Here is a 17,358-nt window from a genome sequence, read left to right on the forward strand (position 1 = left end):
GCCATCGAAAACGAATAGCTGTTGACACATCAGCAGTGCGGGGAAAAAGTAGAGAGGGAGAAATGAGAAGCAAAAAGAAAGAATGTTAAACCATTATTATTATTTTAAGTGTTGTTGCTCGTGAATCGCTGCTGTTGAACAAGTCAAGAATGTAGTTTTGATGCGCCCAGCAATACACGCGGACTGCCGCTAGGTGGCAGCATTGCTCTGCAAACTCTTTCCTGATCGCTCTCATCACAACGGTCGGTTTTACCAGTTTGATACACACTCCTGAAATGACACTTTGCTCAAATTACTTTCGAATTATGTCTTAATATTAACAATTCATGGCACCGATAATTTTAAGATTTTTTTTTCCACACTTGTCATCAAGTTCACAAAATAGATAAATGTTCCTAAATGTTCCATTCATCTCTACAAGTATTTACATTTTCAAATGATCACTTTTACAATATTCCAAGGAAATCACTTTGACAAATCACTGGTGAGGTAGTCTTTGAATTATTATTATTTTTGGGTAGGGTTTAATGTTAAGGTTGTGTTACGATTAGGTCTTTGTTTAATGTGCCAATTTGAGCCCGTTAGTGGAATCAATAAAATCATATATATTTTTTCTCAATTTATCTATTAAACGTATTAGTGTCCCAAATTCAACACACACTTTTTTATAAAATATTAAACTTAACATTCCATATTATATTTTGTTCAGCGAGTTGGACATAAATGTGAGGTTGTTTCTCCTCCTCACCACTAGGGCGCAGTACCTTACATATGGTCCAAGAACAAGTCCATCAAATGCTGACATTCGGAGCCATTTGCTCTGTTGAAAGAAAAAAAAAAAACTTTGTAACAATGAGACTTTGTGTTCGACGTCCTGCCCATGCGAGCACGCTCAACGGAATTAGAGAGAAAAAATGAGTTAAAGAGCTCCAATTTCCAGGGGAGGGGGACGAAGAGGTAACAGTGGAGTTGTAGGGGTGCGAGGAGGGGGCTGGATGACGGAATGTGTTTGCCAGATGTTTGTCGTCCACGTTGAAACAAACAAACATTCCGGGCGATCTCTCACTTTTTTTTCTCCGTCTGGTTTCCATTTTCACCAGCAAACAATCAAAAAAGAAAAAGAGAAAAAAAGACAAGGTTGAGAAGATGGAGGTCAACGGCGCATCGGACACGTGTGCTGGAGATGTCCTCGGCGCGCCGAGTTGTGCCGGGCTCTCCGGCGGGCCCCGCGGACCTCCGCGGACCTCCGCCGTCATCCTGCTGACTCATCGTCTTCCTCCTCGTCCAATCAATAATTAGCCTGTATTTTTTTTTTTTTGTACTACGTGCCCCTTCTCCATGAATCGGCCCCCGGCGCACACACGAGTCCGAAAAGAACCCTTTCCCCAGAAGGGGTCCCCCCCCCCCCCCCCCCCCGACAGCGAAAAAGAAAGAAAAAAAAGTTGACTCACCGGAGCGGAGCGTTAAATTCTTTTGCGATGTAGATAGATTCCCCGAGGACGCCGCGACTGCCAGGAGATGAGACACGAGAACAACACGAAAGATTGAATATGCAATAATAACCGTAAATCTCGATGCATACTGTGCAATATTGGCTAATTGCTGGGCTCAGGTCGGGTGGGGGTGCGGGAGGTCGTTGGGGACGATTCCGGTTTGGGGGAAATGAGTGACGTACTTTAGCTTAACAGTTTTTTCATTGAAGAATTTGATGCGAGCATCCTTACTTATTTTCTTGCCCGGACATTTAGCGCCATTCTCGGGTACGAACTTAGCCGACTTTTTCACACGGAGAGCCCGATTTGGAATTGTGGCCGCGTTTGGGGACGGGCGTCTTTTTTTGTCAGGTCTGAAAGGTTGAAAGGTTGGCAGATTGCCAAAGTGAAGTGGAAATGGGGGATGATGGTACGAGGGTGATTGGTGGGTGGGAAGTGGGCGTGCCAACGACAAGCTCAATCAAGCAGGTAATGACAACGTGTTGAGCTTTTTGCTGGGCCTTTTAATCCCAAAACACGCTGACACACTTGACGCAACATTTTAAAGCTTTGATAGCGACTGAACCTTAGGAAGCAGTTTTCCATTTCGCGCAACATTTTTTTTTTTTTAAACTCTTGTTTGTTTGGTAGCCAACACAAAGAAGAGGGAAGAAAACAAGTTTTTTTTTTTTCCCCCCAGAGCCCCCCCAAAAATAAAAACAAGACGCATCCATTTTTTAAACGTTTGATGCAATCACGTTTAAGTGCCAGCGCGGAGAAAAAGTTGAAATGAAAGCCGACTGCCTTCTGAAGTCTCATCAGCGGACGGAAGCGCTCGGCTGTCATTTGCCTCCTCAAGTCTCTGTAAACGCGGGATTTACCTGTTACGCAACTCTGCAGTGCAGAACTGGAGAGCGGGAGGGGCTCGCAGATGACTTCTGTGGGAACCTCAAACCTTCCAAAACCCTCACCCGAACCCAACCCTTACCGACTCCTGACCCTAAACCTTAACCCTTAAACCTGGACGTCAACGACCCAAAGTCCCCCCCACACGAGCCTGGTTCTGAATTCTCGGGAAAACCCTCACCCCCTCCAAACAGTTCCAAGACGAGAGACCTTAAAACTGGTCTTGTGCCCAGTCCTCAAGTCAACACTGGCAAAAACATGCCACAAACCTTTGCATGGACAAAAAAAATTATACACAAGCTTTGAATTTGTCCATTTTGGAAACGCTCCTCAAGTGTTGCGTAACCCGCAACGCGTTGGCTCGCGCTCTCGACGTTTTGGCTCGAAGGAGACCAAACATTTTTTTGGAAGAAGGCACTTATTATGCCGCGATCAGCTGTTACCGATTAACGTGTTGAGCTGGGGGGGGGGGGGGGGGGGACGCTCTAAAACGGAACCGCGACATGTCCAAGTGCATCCCGTCAGACTTTTGGGAGAGCGCTTGTTCTTGTTCTGTGCCCTCGCACCCTTAACAGCCTTTTTTCCCCCCCCAACAAAAGCAGCTGCGGGATGAGTCAGCGTCTGGGTCGGTATCAGCGATAGCGTTGGCCGAGCCGCTTACGTAAAGTCCCAGTCAGGAAAAAAGTGTGTAACGAATGTGGCTCTCATTTGGTTCTTCCGTGGGCAAAAGGCGAGACGTCCCGACATGGCTTGACAGACGTTTGCAGATGTTTACAGGGCAACATTCTCAGGCCACACCAACATAAGGGGGGTCTTCTAACACATCCGTGGGACGGAGGGTTTCGGGTTCGGTACTGGGGTATTCTTAGAGGAAATTAATGAAATGGTCTATGAAACATATTCAGCATATTTGGAATTAAATTTGGATTCCAAGATAGCATCTTCTATGGTTCCAGATCCTGCAGCTCCTGGAGGTGTGGGGGGGGGTCGGGGGCTGGGGGGGGGGTCACCTCTTACCCAGGATCAAACCAACATCCCTGGACATGGAGTCCCTGAGCACCGATGAGGGTCTGGGGTTTTGGGATTGGTCTTTTGTGAGTTTTTTGTGGGGACGGGTTAACTTTGGGATTTTGGAACGAGAGACCCCCCCCCCCCCCTCACCCCCCGCAGTACCCAGGGGATCACACCCTGGCCATTTCTATACCTATATCAGGGGGGCCTTTGGGCAGGTCGGGGTTAAGCATAAAATTGGGATTAAATGGGTAGGAAGACCCTAGTTCGGGTTACATTTAGGGAAAGGGTAGGGATCGAGTCTGGCAAAGTTTATAGGCTAGTTTCAAAGGTTACGGGTACGATTCGGCCTTTGACGGCGAATGGGATTTGGAAGAGGTAAAGATTTTGGAAGCAAAGTTTGGAGGTGGGCTTCCGGAAATTCATAGAATGTGGAATCCGGATTGCAACTGTTAATTGAGGGTAGGATTGGGTACCCGGGCCGGACCCCCACCCAACCCCCCCCCCCCCCCCTGCTCCCCTAAACTCTCAGAACCAACAACTGGGCTAAAGTTGCCTTTTAATTCCACGTATTGCAAAGCGAGCTTTCACGCGGATTGGAGGAAAAAACGACCGAGGCCATGTACGTGCGCGCATCCTCCATCTTTGCGTTCGCTGACCACATCACCCCACCCTCCTCCTCCTCCTCCTCCTCCTCCTCCTCCTCCTCCTCCTCCTCCTCCTCCTCCTCCTCTTCATCATCATCATCGTCGTCAGAGTGTTTTGCCTGGCAGACGCAAACGGAGTGTCTGGAATGGAAAGACTCACGTTACTTGGTAGCGACCGCCACATGTGTTCGCGTTTAAGGCCTTTAACTCTTTCACAGGAGCACCTGATGAAAGAGCAACGGGAGGGAAGGAGGAAGTGGCTGGAAAGTGTGATTCAAAGCCCAAAAATCTACCAGGATGCCACCGCATCATCACCGACGTCGTCGCGGGGGGGGGGATGGGGGAGGTGGGTTGGGGGGGGGGTGTTCTGGTTCAGCTTGACAGAGGTGGAAAGAATGCGCGATCCAGACGGTGAACACGTTAACAGAGACGAGAGAGTGACTGAGGAGGGGGGGGGGTTAGGGGGGGGGGGGTACTTCCTTACAAGAGCGCTTTCCCCACCATCCATCCCAGAGTCACCTAAAAAAGCCCGAACCCCTGCTTACCCCCAACCAACCAGAATTCAGGATGAAGGGATGGAACAGGAGTAGCAGGATGGAAAAGCTTGTAAATGGCTGGACGGAATCGGGGGGGGGGGGGGGGGGAATGCGGAGAACGGCAGACATTTTGGTCCATTTCTTCCCTACAATGACATCATGAAGAAATAATTGGATTGGTTTCATGTCGCGTCACTTCAAATGTCGTATCTTTTCATTTGGCGTATCGCTTCATAATTGATCTCAAACGGATATTTGGCAGCGCTAACAAACGCTTTTAGAAGTCCAATCCTGGCTTCACACAATCTCAAAATCTCAGCCAAATGTTCTTCCCCATCCTTTCAAAAAAGGGTTTTGGAAACCGGTTGAGCAGCTAAATTCTGCTCACAAACAAATCATCAGAACTTGGGCTGTGTGCATTTCAGAATTCAATTTGAAGTGTTTCCCCTTACGGGTTTTTTTTTTTTTAATCTGGAGATCTTTTTCACATTCCGTGCATACTTCCAAAGGCATTCTTTGAGTTTGAAGAGTTGTATTCATTGCGTGTGATTTATCAGCGCGAGGAGGAATAAAAGCTGGAGGAAGCCGTCTGCGTGGAGGTGGAAAACATCTGCTTGCCAACAGTGTCAAGGATGCACTCCAGCCCGGTTCTGATCCAAGCGGCTGTTGCCGGAAAGACTGGGAAGGATTTTTTTTTTTAGGGCAATTGATAACTCAGGCGGCTGAAGTCAAGAAGAAAGCCGTCTCGTTTAAAGGGGGACCGAAGATGGAGGATCCCAGGAACAAGTTCCAATGCTGGATTGTTGACATTTCCTGATGTTTCAGTCAACAGCGGGCCCACCCAGCCAGCTTGAGGCGTGTGTGTGTGTGTGTGTGGGGGGTGTGTGTGTGTGTGTGTGTGTGTGTGTGTGTGTGTGTGTGTGTGTGTGTGTGTGTGTGTGTGCAGGTGTCAGGCCTCCTTAGTGGCAAGGCGGGTGGAAACGAGTTCCAGGGGGAAAACTTTCAATTGGGCACTACAATAAAAGTACAAGAAATATGCCATTAGCCAATTAGCATTTTGGCTCACGGGCTAATAGCTAGCTGTGAGGTCATCAAAATCTGCCATTCACAAAATGTAATGTTGTTTCAGCCATTTTGAATGCTACCGAGCAAACCGCTAACTATATACCGGCAGGAAAGTTACCATTATTATTTAAGGAGATGGTTTATTATGTTTGTTTTATTGGCACGTCGGTCCCCATATTTAGATTTCTACTTTTTAAAATAAGATACCAATTTATTGTGATTTATTTTGCGGTCCATCAAGTTTGAGGAAAACTGTTTGAAAAATTGCCCTGCGATTGGCTGGCAACCAGTTCAGGGTGTACTACTACTGCCCGAAGCCAGCTGGGATAGGCTCCAGCAACCCCCGCGACCCTTGTGAGGACAAGCGGTACAGAAAATGGATGGATGGATGGATGTTTGAAAAGTACTGCTTCACAGGTATCAGACCGACACCGGTTTGCTCGATGGTCTTGAGCCAGTAGTGAGCGTCGGCCAAGAAGGGGAGGGGTCCACCCTCGGGTTCCACACAGAGCCGACGACGGCCTCCTCAGGAGGTTAAGATCCCGGAGTTCATGACGATGACCTCCCAGGAGGGGGTGGCATCCGGCAAAGTGTAAATCAGAGGAGGAGGTCGAAGAGGGGAGGCCCCCTCCCCTGGAGGTGGTCCCCCTTTTTCCTGGGATGACTCGACCTCAAAGAATTCCCCTGGAAAACCTCCACACCAGCCAATCAGCTGAGTTTCACCTTCGGATCCCTTCCTCTCGTTTTCTGGTCCTGATTCCCGAGGAAAATCTGATTACGGTGCTCCGTGTTGTCATCCCTCGAAGTGTAAACAAGATCGCCGCCTCTCTCCCGAACCTCCACCCACCTACTCTGACACTCTGACTGACCTGACGGGGAAGTACCCACAGAATTTCTAGAAGGTCCGCAAACCAAATCAAGTCTAAACTATAAACTCAGGGGGGGGGTTGGAGTCGTTGGGATTGACTGACTGAACGGTTCGAGGGCGCGTTAGCTATGCTGCTTATCCACAACTATTTCAATACAGACCATCAGGCGCAGTCCATCAGGGGTACATCGTGGACTGGTTTCCAGTAGTTCATCGCAGAGCACATGAAGACAAGAACGCGTTCACACTCACACCGATGTACAATTTAGAGTCTTAAATCAACCTTTGACCTCTGGCAGGTCTCCCATCCAAGTATTAACCAGGCCTGACCCTGCTTAGCTTCCCAGAGCAGTTTGGCTGCGAAACTGGACAATGTAAAAAATGAAAATCAATGACCGCCATTGTTAGCTTGCAGCCACAAGATAATCACCTCACACGAACCACGTACAGTCGTCGCTCTCCCGACATGGGAAGTAACGCTTCCGCAATTATCCGACCAATTTTCAAGTGCTGGGAGGCAAGTGGAAGTCATGAGAAAAGTACTTTTATGAAACGCGTCTGTTTACATTCCGACCCCCGCTGGCGGGAAGGGGGGGGGGGGGACGTCTGTTTCTCGTCCGGAGTCAAAAGCCGTTTCCTCAATAGGATAAAACAAAAAAAATAACACGAATGCAAGTGGAACGCGGCAACACGTTGCCCGTATGAGTTCCGGGCGTGTAACACCGACCCGATTTGCATATTATATTGTTTACAGAAGACATTGCGTGGCGCGGTTGACAAAGTCAGAGGACGTTAATCCATGTCAAATGTGTTTGTGTTACCAGTAGTTGAATGTGTGTCGCATTCAGCACGATGATGTTTGATTTATGTTGCTCTATGTTTTTATTTTACATTTTTTTCAACAAACCGTAACTTTCGGTTGTGTGCAAAATAGTGACATCCATGTCAATTCCGTGTACAATTTGCATTGCTCATCAGAGGATTGCTTGTCGTCAGATTAATTGGTCCGGCATTACTCTTTTAAATTTTTTTTAAATTTTACAAGAGCATCTGGCGGGCCGAATTATACACTTTTGCGGGCCTAATCCGGCCCGCAGGCCATATGTTTGACACCCCCAGGATTCAAACCTTTTAACTCAAGTCAAACAAAAGTCATCATTCCCTAAATGAAATGGCTGTTCCGCCATTTTGAGGGCGAGCTACCAAACTGCAAATGTTCAGTCTAACTTTTCACAAAATTTGCAGTTAGCAAGGTTAGCAAGTAAGCTACTCACGATGAACACGATGAGTTTTGTTGCTTTCATTTCACTTTTATAACGACATGAAATTCACAAAATCCGCCAATGACCTCATTAAATGGGTGTTCTGACATTATAAAGGCGGACGAGCTAACCGCTAACCGCTAACCTTCAGTGGAACTTTTCAGTCAATCTGCCGTTAGCGGGTATTTCACTAGCCTTCAAAAATTAGCTAACTATTAGCAGGAGATTAGAGCCTTCGACTGTATTAAAGTTCAACTAAATCCAGCGTTTGACAAACGAAACGGATTACGCTGCCAGGCGAGCTACGATCGGGAAGACCAACCACAAGTTTGGTGAGCGATGCCAGCAAGTTTGAATTTTCTTTTCTTTTTTTTTTTTATATATATTTGTTCCTTGTTTTACGATCTCATTTGAGAGATCCTGAGCTGCATTGAGTAACAGGTTTATATTTCCTCCCAAGGCAAGGAAGGAGGTGCGAGTGAGGGAAAGGAGAAAAAAAAAAAAAAAAAGAGGCAAAATGTGCAAAGTGAGCCCCGAGAACACGAGGCAGGCGGCGCAGGGGAAGCGGAACCCTTGCCAACGGAATTTGCTGGAAAGTCACAACGCCAAGCAAATGTGCAGCAGTTGTCGAGGACTTTTGTTCAAAAACAACAACAACAACAACGGGAAGAAAAAAAAATCCAACATTTCGCTCGCCTCGTTTCGAGAGAAAGCGAAGAAGACGTCGAGAAGAGAGTCGGTGGAGAATAACGTTTGCAAAGGGTACGAGGGAGCGGGAGAGAGGAGGAATTAGTTGCTGCACCGCGCAGCCCTCAGCCTCCCTGCGGACCCCCGCATGAACATATGTTGCTGCTATGACATGACTATAGCAAAAGAGCAGGATGGGCGGGGCCGGCCGGCGAGGAGGAGCAGGAGGGATGCGTCCTCAAACCCGCCATGCGTTCCGCCTCTGTTCAAAGAAGCTTTATTGACAGTACGACACACTTCTCGGGGGGGGGGGGGGGTCTTGGGTTTGGCCTCGTGTTCGGGGTCAGTGCGTTCGAGTAAGTGGCTTCGGGTTAGCGTTAGGGCGGCGTTAGGGTCCAAGCTTTTTTTTGAACAGTTAGGACAAAGGTCGCTCAAGGTCATGACGCGCAAACGGTCGTGATCGCCATTTAGAAGATGGCAGCATTTTCGCTTAGATTGCAGCTCAGTTGGAAGTTCAGCCGAAGACGTTTCTCGGACCCGCTAAACCGGGGGAAACCCTCCCCGCAAATAATAATAGCAGCAATAACAATAACTAGTTTGCCCGCCTTCACATTTTCATGGTGATGGAGGAAGAAAAAAAAAAAAAGTGTGGTGGTGGACGTCATTTTGCGAGACGTCCTGCCTCTGCTAAAACAATCGCCATCGTCTCGTCTTGACGAACGCGCCGCAACTTTTCTTTCAGGCCTTCAGCGGCACGTCAGCGGGTTCGGCCTGTATTCCGCTGAGGGGCGAACAATTTTCGACACGAACGAATGTTGATTTCACGTCAAGGTTCGATCAAAGTCTTAATGATTCTCTTAATGGTCTTTCAAGGAAATTCATGTTCAAAATTTCATTTGAGACCGTTTAGAGAACCATTAAGACTTTTTACAGAATGTTTAAAAACATCATTGTACAAGGTCTCGTTGTTTCCTTAAGGTTCTCTGAACAGTCTTAAAGGTTCTCTGAACAGTCTTAAAGGTTCTCTGAACAGTCTTAAAGGTTCTCTAAACAGTCTTAAAGGAATTTTTGTTTCGTTGCGACCAGAAAGATTATTAAGACAGTTTAGAGAACCATTAAGACTGTTTAGGGAATGTTTAAGATCGCTTAGGAAACATTTTGACCTTGAAAAGAACCCCGACATGGAATGAACATTCGCTAGCGTCGCAAATGTTCATCCCTCGGCGAGATACGGGTTTTAAGGTTAAGGTTTACTGTCCGATCGGGGTTTAGGCTTAATAAGGTTCGAACTAAGTTTCAGGGAGAAGGAATGGTTTACAGATAGGATTAGAATTGTCCAAAGGGAAATGGTCAGGGCACGGGTTCGGGTTCGAGTTTGGGGTTGGGTTTAGGGTCTGGTCTTGGGTTGTAGTTAGGATAAAGTTTGTGTTGGGTGTAGAAATGCTTGATAATTGTTCAGCGTTGAGTCCTTGGAAGCTTCACCAAGTCAAACACAACAGAACCAAACTTGACCTGCTTTGATGCTCACACAATTCCTCACCACTTACCTTGACTCTTGACGAGTTCCAGAACCGTCCATCCTGCAGTGCGGTACCAGGAACCCTCAGAACCCCCCCGGTGGACCAGAACGTGCCGGAATGCGAGCCAGAAGACGCAGCCGCGGTCCGACCTCCCTCACTCGGCATCCAACACTCGCGGATTTTATTTCCTGAGCGCACTCGGTGAACTGAATCTCAGGAGTGGTTCTGGTTCGAAGCAGCCGGCGCAAGTTGGGCCTGGCAGCTGAGAACAGCAGGAGATCGCGCACGTCTTGCTCGGAAACATCAGGAAAGAATCTTCTGGGTTATTCTGTCTTCTCTCGGACTTCGCATCTGGAGAGGCAAATCTTGCGTTTGGAGTCTTGGGTCCACTTTCGCTCTCCCTGCAGAAGATGCGGCGTTCCCGAGTGTCGCGGTTCTGTATGAACAATAACACGGAATGCAGGGATGAAGCAACTTTATCGCGTTTACAAAAAGTTCAGCGTTTTTCGGATGAACGTAAAAAATGCAACCACGACAATTTTGATACTTGGGCGCCTTTCTGTGACTCTTCCAGTCTCTCTGTATATCTCGACTGCAACCTGCTGATGACACTCAAATGTTAGGTTTGTTGTCTCGGTTTCGTGCTGCTCACACATGCGGATTGCTCAAAAAAGCAATCCGAATTGAACTCGCAAATGTCGCCTGTTGTGAATATGACGTATTTTTTTCATTGAAATTCTCTGCGAAAAATTAGTCATTGCTGTTTCGTTGAGACCTTCTTCTTCTTCTGCGTCTCATCCTCAAATCTCTGTGCGGTACGTCTGCGTGTCATACCTCCCCCTGGTGGCCAAGCTGTGCACACAAGAATGAGCAGCACAATGCCCATCGAATGATGACAATGCACTGACAACTGTTGGAATTCTTAAAATGTTTACACGATGTTTTTATCAAAATTCCAGAGCGCGGGTTTGAATTATGATTTGTGCTACAAATGTGGTCGCGGAAGGAAATCAACTCGCATGGCAAGGCGCCACTGCATTCCTCGAGGCCGAAACGTACATTTCACATGCCGACTCAGTGCAAAATGAAGCGAGCTAGCAGAGCGGCTAGCGTGTCTGGATCCGCCCCTTGCGAGTTTTTGCTTTTTGAAGCCAGCATCGCCGATTGCCTGGCTTATTCCCCATCTTCAGTTTTTAGAGCGTCATCTGCGGATTTATGGTCTCCTCCAGGGCTCTGGTGTCTTTTCCATTCAGATTCCCCTCAACAGAGATCCCGCACACTATTTTGCATCCCCCCCCCCCCCCCCCCCCCCCCCCCCCCCCCGGTTGCGGCAACACGTTCAGAGCAGATGTTGAATTCGAGTGGAGACTCAAAATGTAATCAGTGAATTAATTAAGAGTCTGACAGCAACATTTAGCGTTTTCATATTATCAACGACAAGATGGCCAGCTCGTTCTTTTTTCTAAGTAAAAAAACAAAAACAACCAAAAAACAGTTGTCGTATGAAACAACTATGAGATAAGACATAAAAATTCACTAATTCGTTTATTTTTTAAATACAAGGAAGGAAATATGTCGTTATGAGAAAAAGTCGTAATGCGACGAGAATTGCCGATCGCAATGTGCAGGAAATGCATCGTAATACTACACAAGGAAAAACGGGTAAACATATGTTTTTGGAAAAAACGAAGTCAGAATTTATGAATATTTTCACGTTACGAGAAGACGTAGTATTAAAGAGAAAAATTCATAACTTTATGGGAAAAAGTTTAACATTATGGGATGTTTATTTTTTCCACAAAAAATATGAAAAAAATGTGAGAAAAGTTGTAATACGAAGAGAAAATGTCAAAACATTGGAGAATAGTTGCACATTTTTAGCAAAACGATGTATGAAAAAGTCATAATATTACCCAAAAAAGGTCACATTGTTACAAGAAATGTAACAAGAGAAAAACTCATTTTTTTAAGAGCGAAAAAGTCACATTCAAGAAGTTGAAATGTTACGACAAAAAGTCATATGTGAGTTCGTAAAGCGTAATGTAGGGAGCGAAAAAGTCGTAATATTACAAGAAAAAATGTCACATTACGAAAAAAGTTTCAAAACTAGAAAATCTTTATTGAAAAAAAAACCCATTCTAATTTCTGAGGCTAAAAAAACACATTAGGAAACGTCATAATGTTAACTAAAATGGAAAAGGTCTGCATTAAAGCACTCAATGAGGCTCTCTCGGTGATGGACGGCCCAACTCAATAGTTCCGCACTGAACATCTTCAAACGGTCCAAAGCCACATGCTTCATGTCAGTCATGTTTTCGTACGCCGTCATTGGTTAAATGTCCAATCGTGCAGAAAAATTGGTGAAGTCATTCTTGCATTTTATTGGCCGAGCTCACCATTTCGTGCTGTTTTCCTGCCACTGTGCTCACATTAATGATTTCTTTCTCTCTCTGAGCTCGTGGAAAATGCGTGTTCACCTCCCACGCTGCCTCGCTTAAACTTTTCCACTGTACAATAGTGCCGATTGTTCGCCATCTTTGATTTTTCCCTTAAGGTAAAACCGTTACAAAGCATGTTGTATTTAAAATCCGAAAAGGTCGAACAGAGTTTAGAAACTCACGGAGAATAATATGACGTTTTACGTTAAACATACAAAAGTTATTTCTGTTACTTTTGTTTCAATATCACTAAGAATTTTTCTAAAAAAAAGAAAAGAAAAAAAAGTTCTCAACACCTTGTGACTTTTTATCGCAACGTTATGACTTTCAGATTACAATAAAAAAAATATTAAAAGCTATTTTCATACATTTGGCACTATTCCAACGGATGTGCCTTTTTTGTGTGATTTTTTTTTATTTTCAACACAATGCATCGTTTTCACATTCTAACTTGTAGCCTCACTTTCTCCTCAGATGACAACTTTTATTCTTATATTTTATCTGTTTGCTAAGTTTTTCTAAAAAACGAAAAGGCTATTCTTACAGTATCACAACTTGATCTCTTAACATTACATCTTGCGAAGAAGATTCCCATAACATAACGTAACACTGTAACTCATCTTATAACATTACACATTTTGGTATAAAATTACAACTTTTGCTCATATTAATGACTTTTTTTTGGGGGTAAATTCCTAAATTTTTCTCATATTTTCTCATATTCTTGTAACACTAATATTTTTCTTTACTCAAATGATACAATTTTCTTCTACTCTTACAACAACATTCACATTTTAAATTGTAAAATTATAACATTGTGCTAACAATTTTTTATTTTTTTAGTTTTTTTCCCTCTCGATAAAACAAGTAACTTTCCTCATTGGTCTTTATTGATAATATTCCAAACAGTTGTGTGATGAAACTGAATTTTTTTTCATTCGATAAAATTGGCGGTGAGAAGTGCGGTTTCCAGACGCGGTGTTTATCGAAGGTGTCTGGCGCGGGTGCGCACCGCTCACATTTTCCACGGGAGAGCCGCCAGGCCTCGACGGGATGTTTGCGACGGACGGATGGAGCGAGCGGTGCGTGCAAAAGCAGGCCGCCTCCCGCCGCTGTACAGTACGGATTATTATCGTCGTAATCTTCCAAATGGAGTTTCATTCGTTCCACAACCAAGCTTGTAATTCAATTGATTTGCTTATCAAATCAATTTTCCCCCACTTTATTGTTGTTTCGTTTCACTCGAGCAGCAAGATGAAAACTGTCGTTTCAGTGAGGGTCGCTACTTTTTTTTTTTTTTTTTTTTTAAACAAACACTTTTTAAAAAAAAATTCATTTACAAAAAATATTTTTCAATTTGAGTGAGTTATTTTGTTCATTTTCGTTAACTCTGACACTCGTGACATGAAGGTCGCTCGAACCTTCATTTGAATTTTTTTTAAACAAACACTTTTTAAAAAAAAATTCATTTACAAAAAATATTTTTCAATTTGAGTGAGTTATTTTGTTCATTTTGGTTAACTCTGACACTCGTGACATGAAGGTCGCTCGAACCTTCATTTGAATTTTTTTTAAACAAACACTTTTTAAAAAAAAATTCATTTACAAAAAATATTTTTCAATTTGAGTGAGTTATTTTGTTCATTTTGGTTAACTCTGACACTCGTGACATGAAGGTCGCTCGAACCTTCATTTGAATTTTTTTTAAACAAACACTTTTTAAAAAAAAATTCATTTACAAAAAATATTTTTCAATTTGAGTGAGTTATTTTGTTCATTTTCGTTAACTCTGACACTCGTGACATGAAGGTCGCTCGAACCTTCATTTGAATTTTTTTTAAACAAACACTTTTTAAAAAAAAATTCATTTACAAAAAATATTTTTCAATTTGAGTGAGTTATTTTGTTCATTTTGGTTAACTCTGACACTCGTGACATGAAGGTCGCTCGAACCTTCATTTGAAAACCTAACCGAGGTTTTGCAACCCTAATTCTAACACCTGATCCTACCCCAACATAACGAACCCTTATCAAGGCTCGAAAAATGTATTTGAAACCTGAACTGTGTTTGAAAACCCAAAATCAAAACCCTGACTCAGACTTGAAACCCTAACTTTTGCTTCGAACCATAATACCACCTTCAAACCCGAACCCTTTTTTGAAAACCCAGCCGTGGCTTGAAATTTGAACTTGGAAGCTTCTAATCCTCGTCGGAAAGCCCGCTTTGAAACCGTAAGCCCGGTTCGAGGCCGTGCCCGCACTTGCTGACCTTTTACTGTCTGGTTGGAGGGAAGCGCATGTGGCGCGCAGCTTTTTCTTCTTCGTGAAAGCTCAAAATCCCGGAAAAGATGGCGGCTGCGGAAGAAGGGTGAGGAGGAGGAGGAGACCGTTTTGCGCCGGTGATGGAATCTGCAAACTCGGAACAAGACCAAATGATGAATCCGTTTAAATGCTTTGACATGAAATATATAAAAATACATATGCTTACATTAGAGGTCCGTACATGAAATGTTATGCATATACATGAAAACTTACATCGCTATAATATATAAGGGTGCCTACAGTAAATATGTAAATCATGTACATAAGAAGTTGAAATCCATCCGTTCTCCGATAGAAATGACTCATTTGGTACTCGAGAGGTACACACGTCAAATATGATGTAAATATGGTAATTATAGGCGCATAATATTAAATAAGGAATATTACAGGTGCATGTACATAAAAATGGCAAATGTGGTACATTAAGGTGTATAGAGCATGACATTTGATGTAAACAATTAAACATGACAGGTGTATAATATGGTATATTAGTGGTGCATACATGAAATAACTATGTAAATAATATGGCACATTAGAGGTATATACACGGCTTTGGATGCAAATATGGTATCTGAGAGGTGCTATGTACATTAAAAAAGGACCCATATATGGTATATTAGAGGTGCATACATTAAATATAATGCAAAGATGTCTATAAGAACCGTCTAGACTTTAAAAACAAAGTAAATATGATACATTAGTATGACAATATGATTCCCACAAATCTCTCTTAACATGCGCCGGCTAGCACGTTAGCATGGGACGCTAACCGCTCCCAGATATGCGTTTTCCGCGTCCGCCGCGTGTGTTAACGATGAAGCAATGTTTCCAAAATGAGCCCGCAGACGTCATTCGGAGACGGAGATTGCGGAGTCTGAACAAAGCCTCGTCCCCGTTTTGGTCTTCTGGTCAGACTTTGTGCGGATGACACATTGCGGGCTGCGCAGGAAACTCTGGAAAGAGTGAACAACATGTGCTGAGTCGGCCAGCCTGCGGTGCCGAGAACCCAAGTGGGACAGACGCCGGGGATGACTCACAGACGCGTCGTCCCTTTCCTTGTTGCGCTCACGTGCAGGAACATTTCTGGAAAATGTCCAGTTGCCAAGCAGTCCCCGTCCTTCCATTTTTTTTGGAGCCGCAGCCAATCCCGGCTGACTTTGAGTAAGAGCGGCGGCATGCGATATCTGCAACAACCCACGGCGACATGAGCGTTCCTTCTCTGGTCATCGCTTGCGTTTTTTTTAAAAGCGATTGGAGATCCCACAAAATACGACATCAAACCGGTAACATTTCGTTTTGGGCAATAGTCCAACAAGTCATGCTAGCATGCTAGTCGGGCTGTGCAATTATATGGAAATTCAATTAGAATTTCAATTATTACACTCCGCAATTACAAAATCAGCAAAATCGTAAAAAAACAACATTAACAACACTGATTTTTTTAGTTTTAAATTTTAAAATAACTAATTTAATAATTTTAGTTTCATCCAAACGGAATCTGCATAATTATAGTGTTTCAATTTTTTTTATTTGTCTTAAATTAATATTTGTAATTAGTTTTTTACGTTTAAACATGCTGAAATAAATCTCTTATTATTATAAATATATATTATTATAAATTCAGTTTGGTTCGAAAGGAACTTGCATAGTGTTTCTATTTTTTAAAATTGCTCTTAATATTTTTAAATCTTTAAACATTTTCTTGTTTTGTACCAAAAAATAATCATGATTTCAATTATAGGCAAAAATATCGTGATTTTTATTTTTTCAATAATCGAGCAGCCCGACAATGCAGTTCGCTGCCTTGGCATGTTTCCGCGCACGTGCATTCGTCAGCTGAGGGCGTTTCTTGTGAAGGCGGCGGCGGGAGGAGTGAGGTGAAGCTACATGCTAATCTTGCTAGCAGCTTCAAGACGACGCCCGCCACCGCCATCTTTAAACTGAACAGATTTCACACTCGTATTATTGAGATGTGATCTCATTATTTCTCGATATAAACCTTTTGCGACATTTTGTTTGGTGTTGAGATTTGAAAACTTGAAAACGGACTTGCGTTTACGTCACAACCAGAAAAAGAAAAAAGAAGGTTTCCCTCATGGACGCTAGCCTCTTAAAGGGCCGGCAGCAGCCGCTTGATAAGTGGCAGCTGCCGACTTCACGACGACGTGTCAAGTCGCGTCGCGTCGCGTGTGTGTGTTTTGATTAGCACGTGTGAAAGTGGGACCCGCGCACGACCGGACTCTGCTTTCCTTCATCGCGACAACCGCTCAACTCCGACAAAACTTCGAGTCCGATATCAAAACCTTTACGATTACCCCCAAGTCAGCCACATATCTTGTAAAAACACAAAGCGCTAAAACAGCGGCGAGGGTGACGCGGCTCGTTCGACGCCGTCATTTTTTGGCGCTTTTGGGCCGATGGTTTAAATAAGGGCTCGTCTCGCTGGCTCTTTTGTTGTGCGTGTTAATCGGGTCCGAGATGATAAACGTATTCAGATGAAAGTCCTGCCATTTTATTGTGTCGATCATCTTCTGAGCCAATGAATTGATTCTGAGATGCGCAAGTCGGGCTCAATAAAGGACATCTCAAAAAGACGAAAAATGATTTATGACGTTTTAGGGAAT

At 44.0% G+C, this 17,358-nt stretch overlaps 1 long non-coding RNA gene across 1 annotated transcript; it reads right to left on the reverse strand.

Annotated features, from left to right (window-relative positions):
• Nucleotides 1-528: 528 nt before the first annotated feature.
• Nucleotides 529-15,919, reverse strand: LOC147161532 (uncharacterized). Its single transcript, XR_015097240.1, has 5 exons — nucleotides 15,772-15,919; nucleotides 14,682-15,687; nucleotides 10,002-10,410; nucleotides 1,452-1,508; nucleotides 529-1,080 (listed from the first exon to the last, which is right to left on the reverse strand). It is a non-coding gene; the product is annotated as an uncharacterized LOC147161532 (long non-coding RNA).
• Nucleotides 15,920-17,358: the final 1,439 nt, after the last annotated feature.

Source organism: Leptonotus elevatus, chromosome 15, assembly GCF_054856555.1.
Source record: "Leptonotus elevatus isolate MCC_2025b chromosome 15, RoL_Lele_1.0, whole genome shotgun sequence".
NCBI lineage: Eukaryota > Metazoa > Chordata > Actinopteri > Syngnathiformes > Syngnathidae > Leptonotus > Leptonotus elevatus.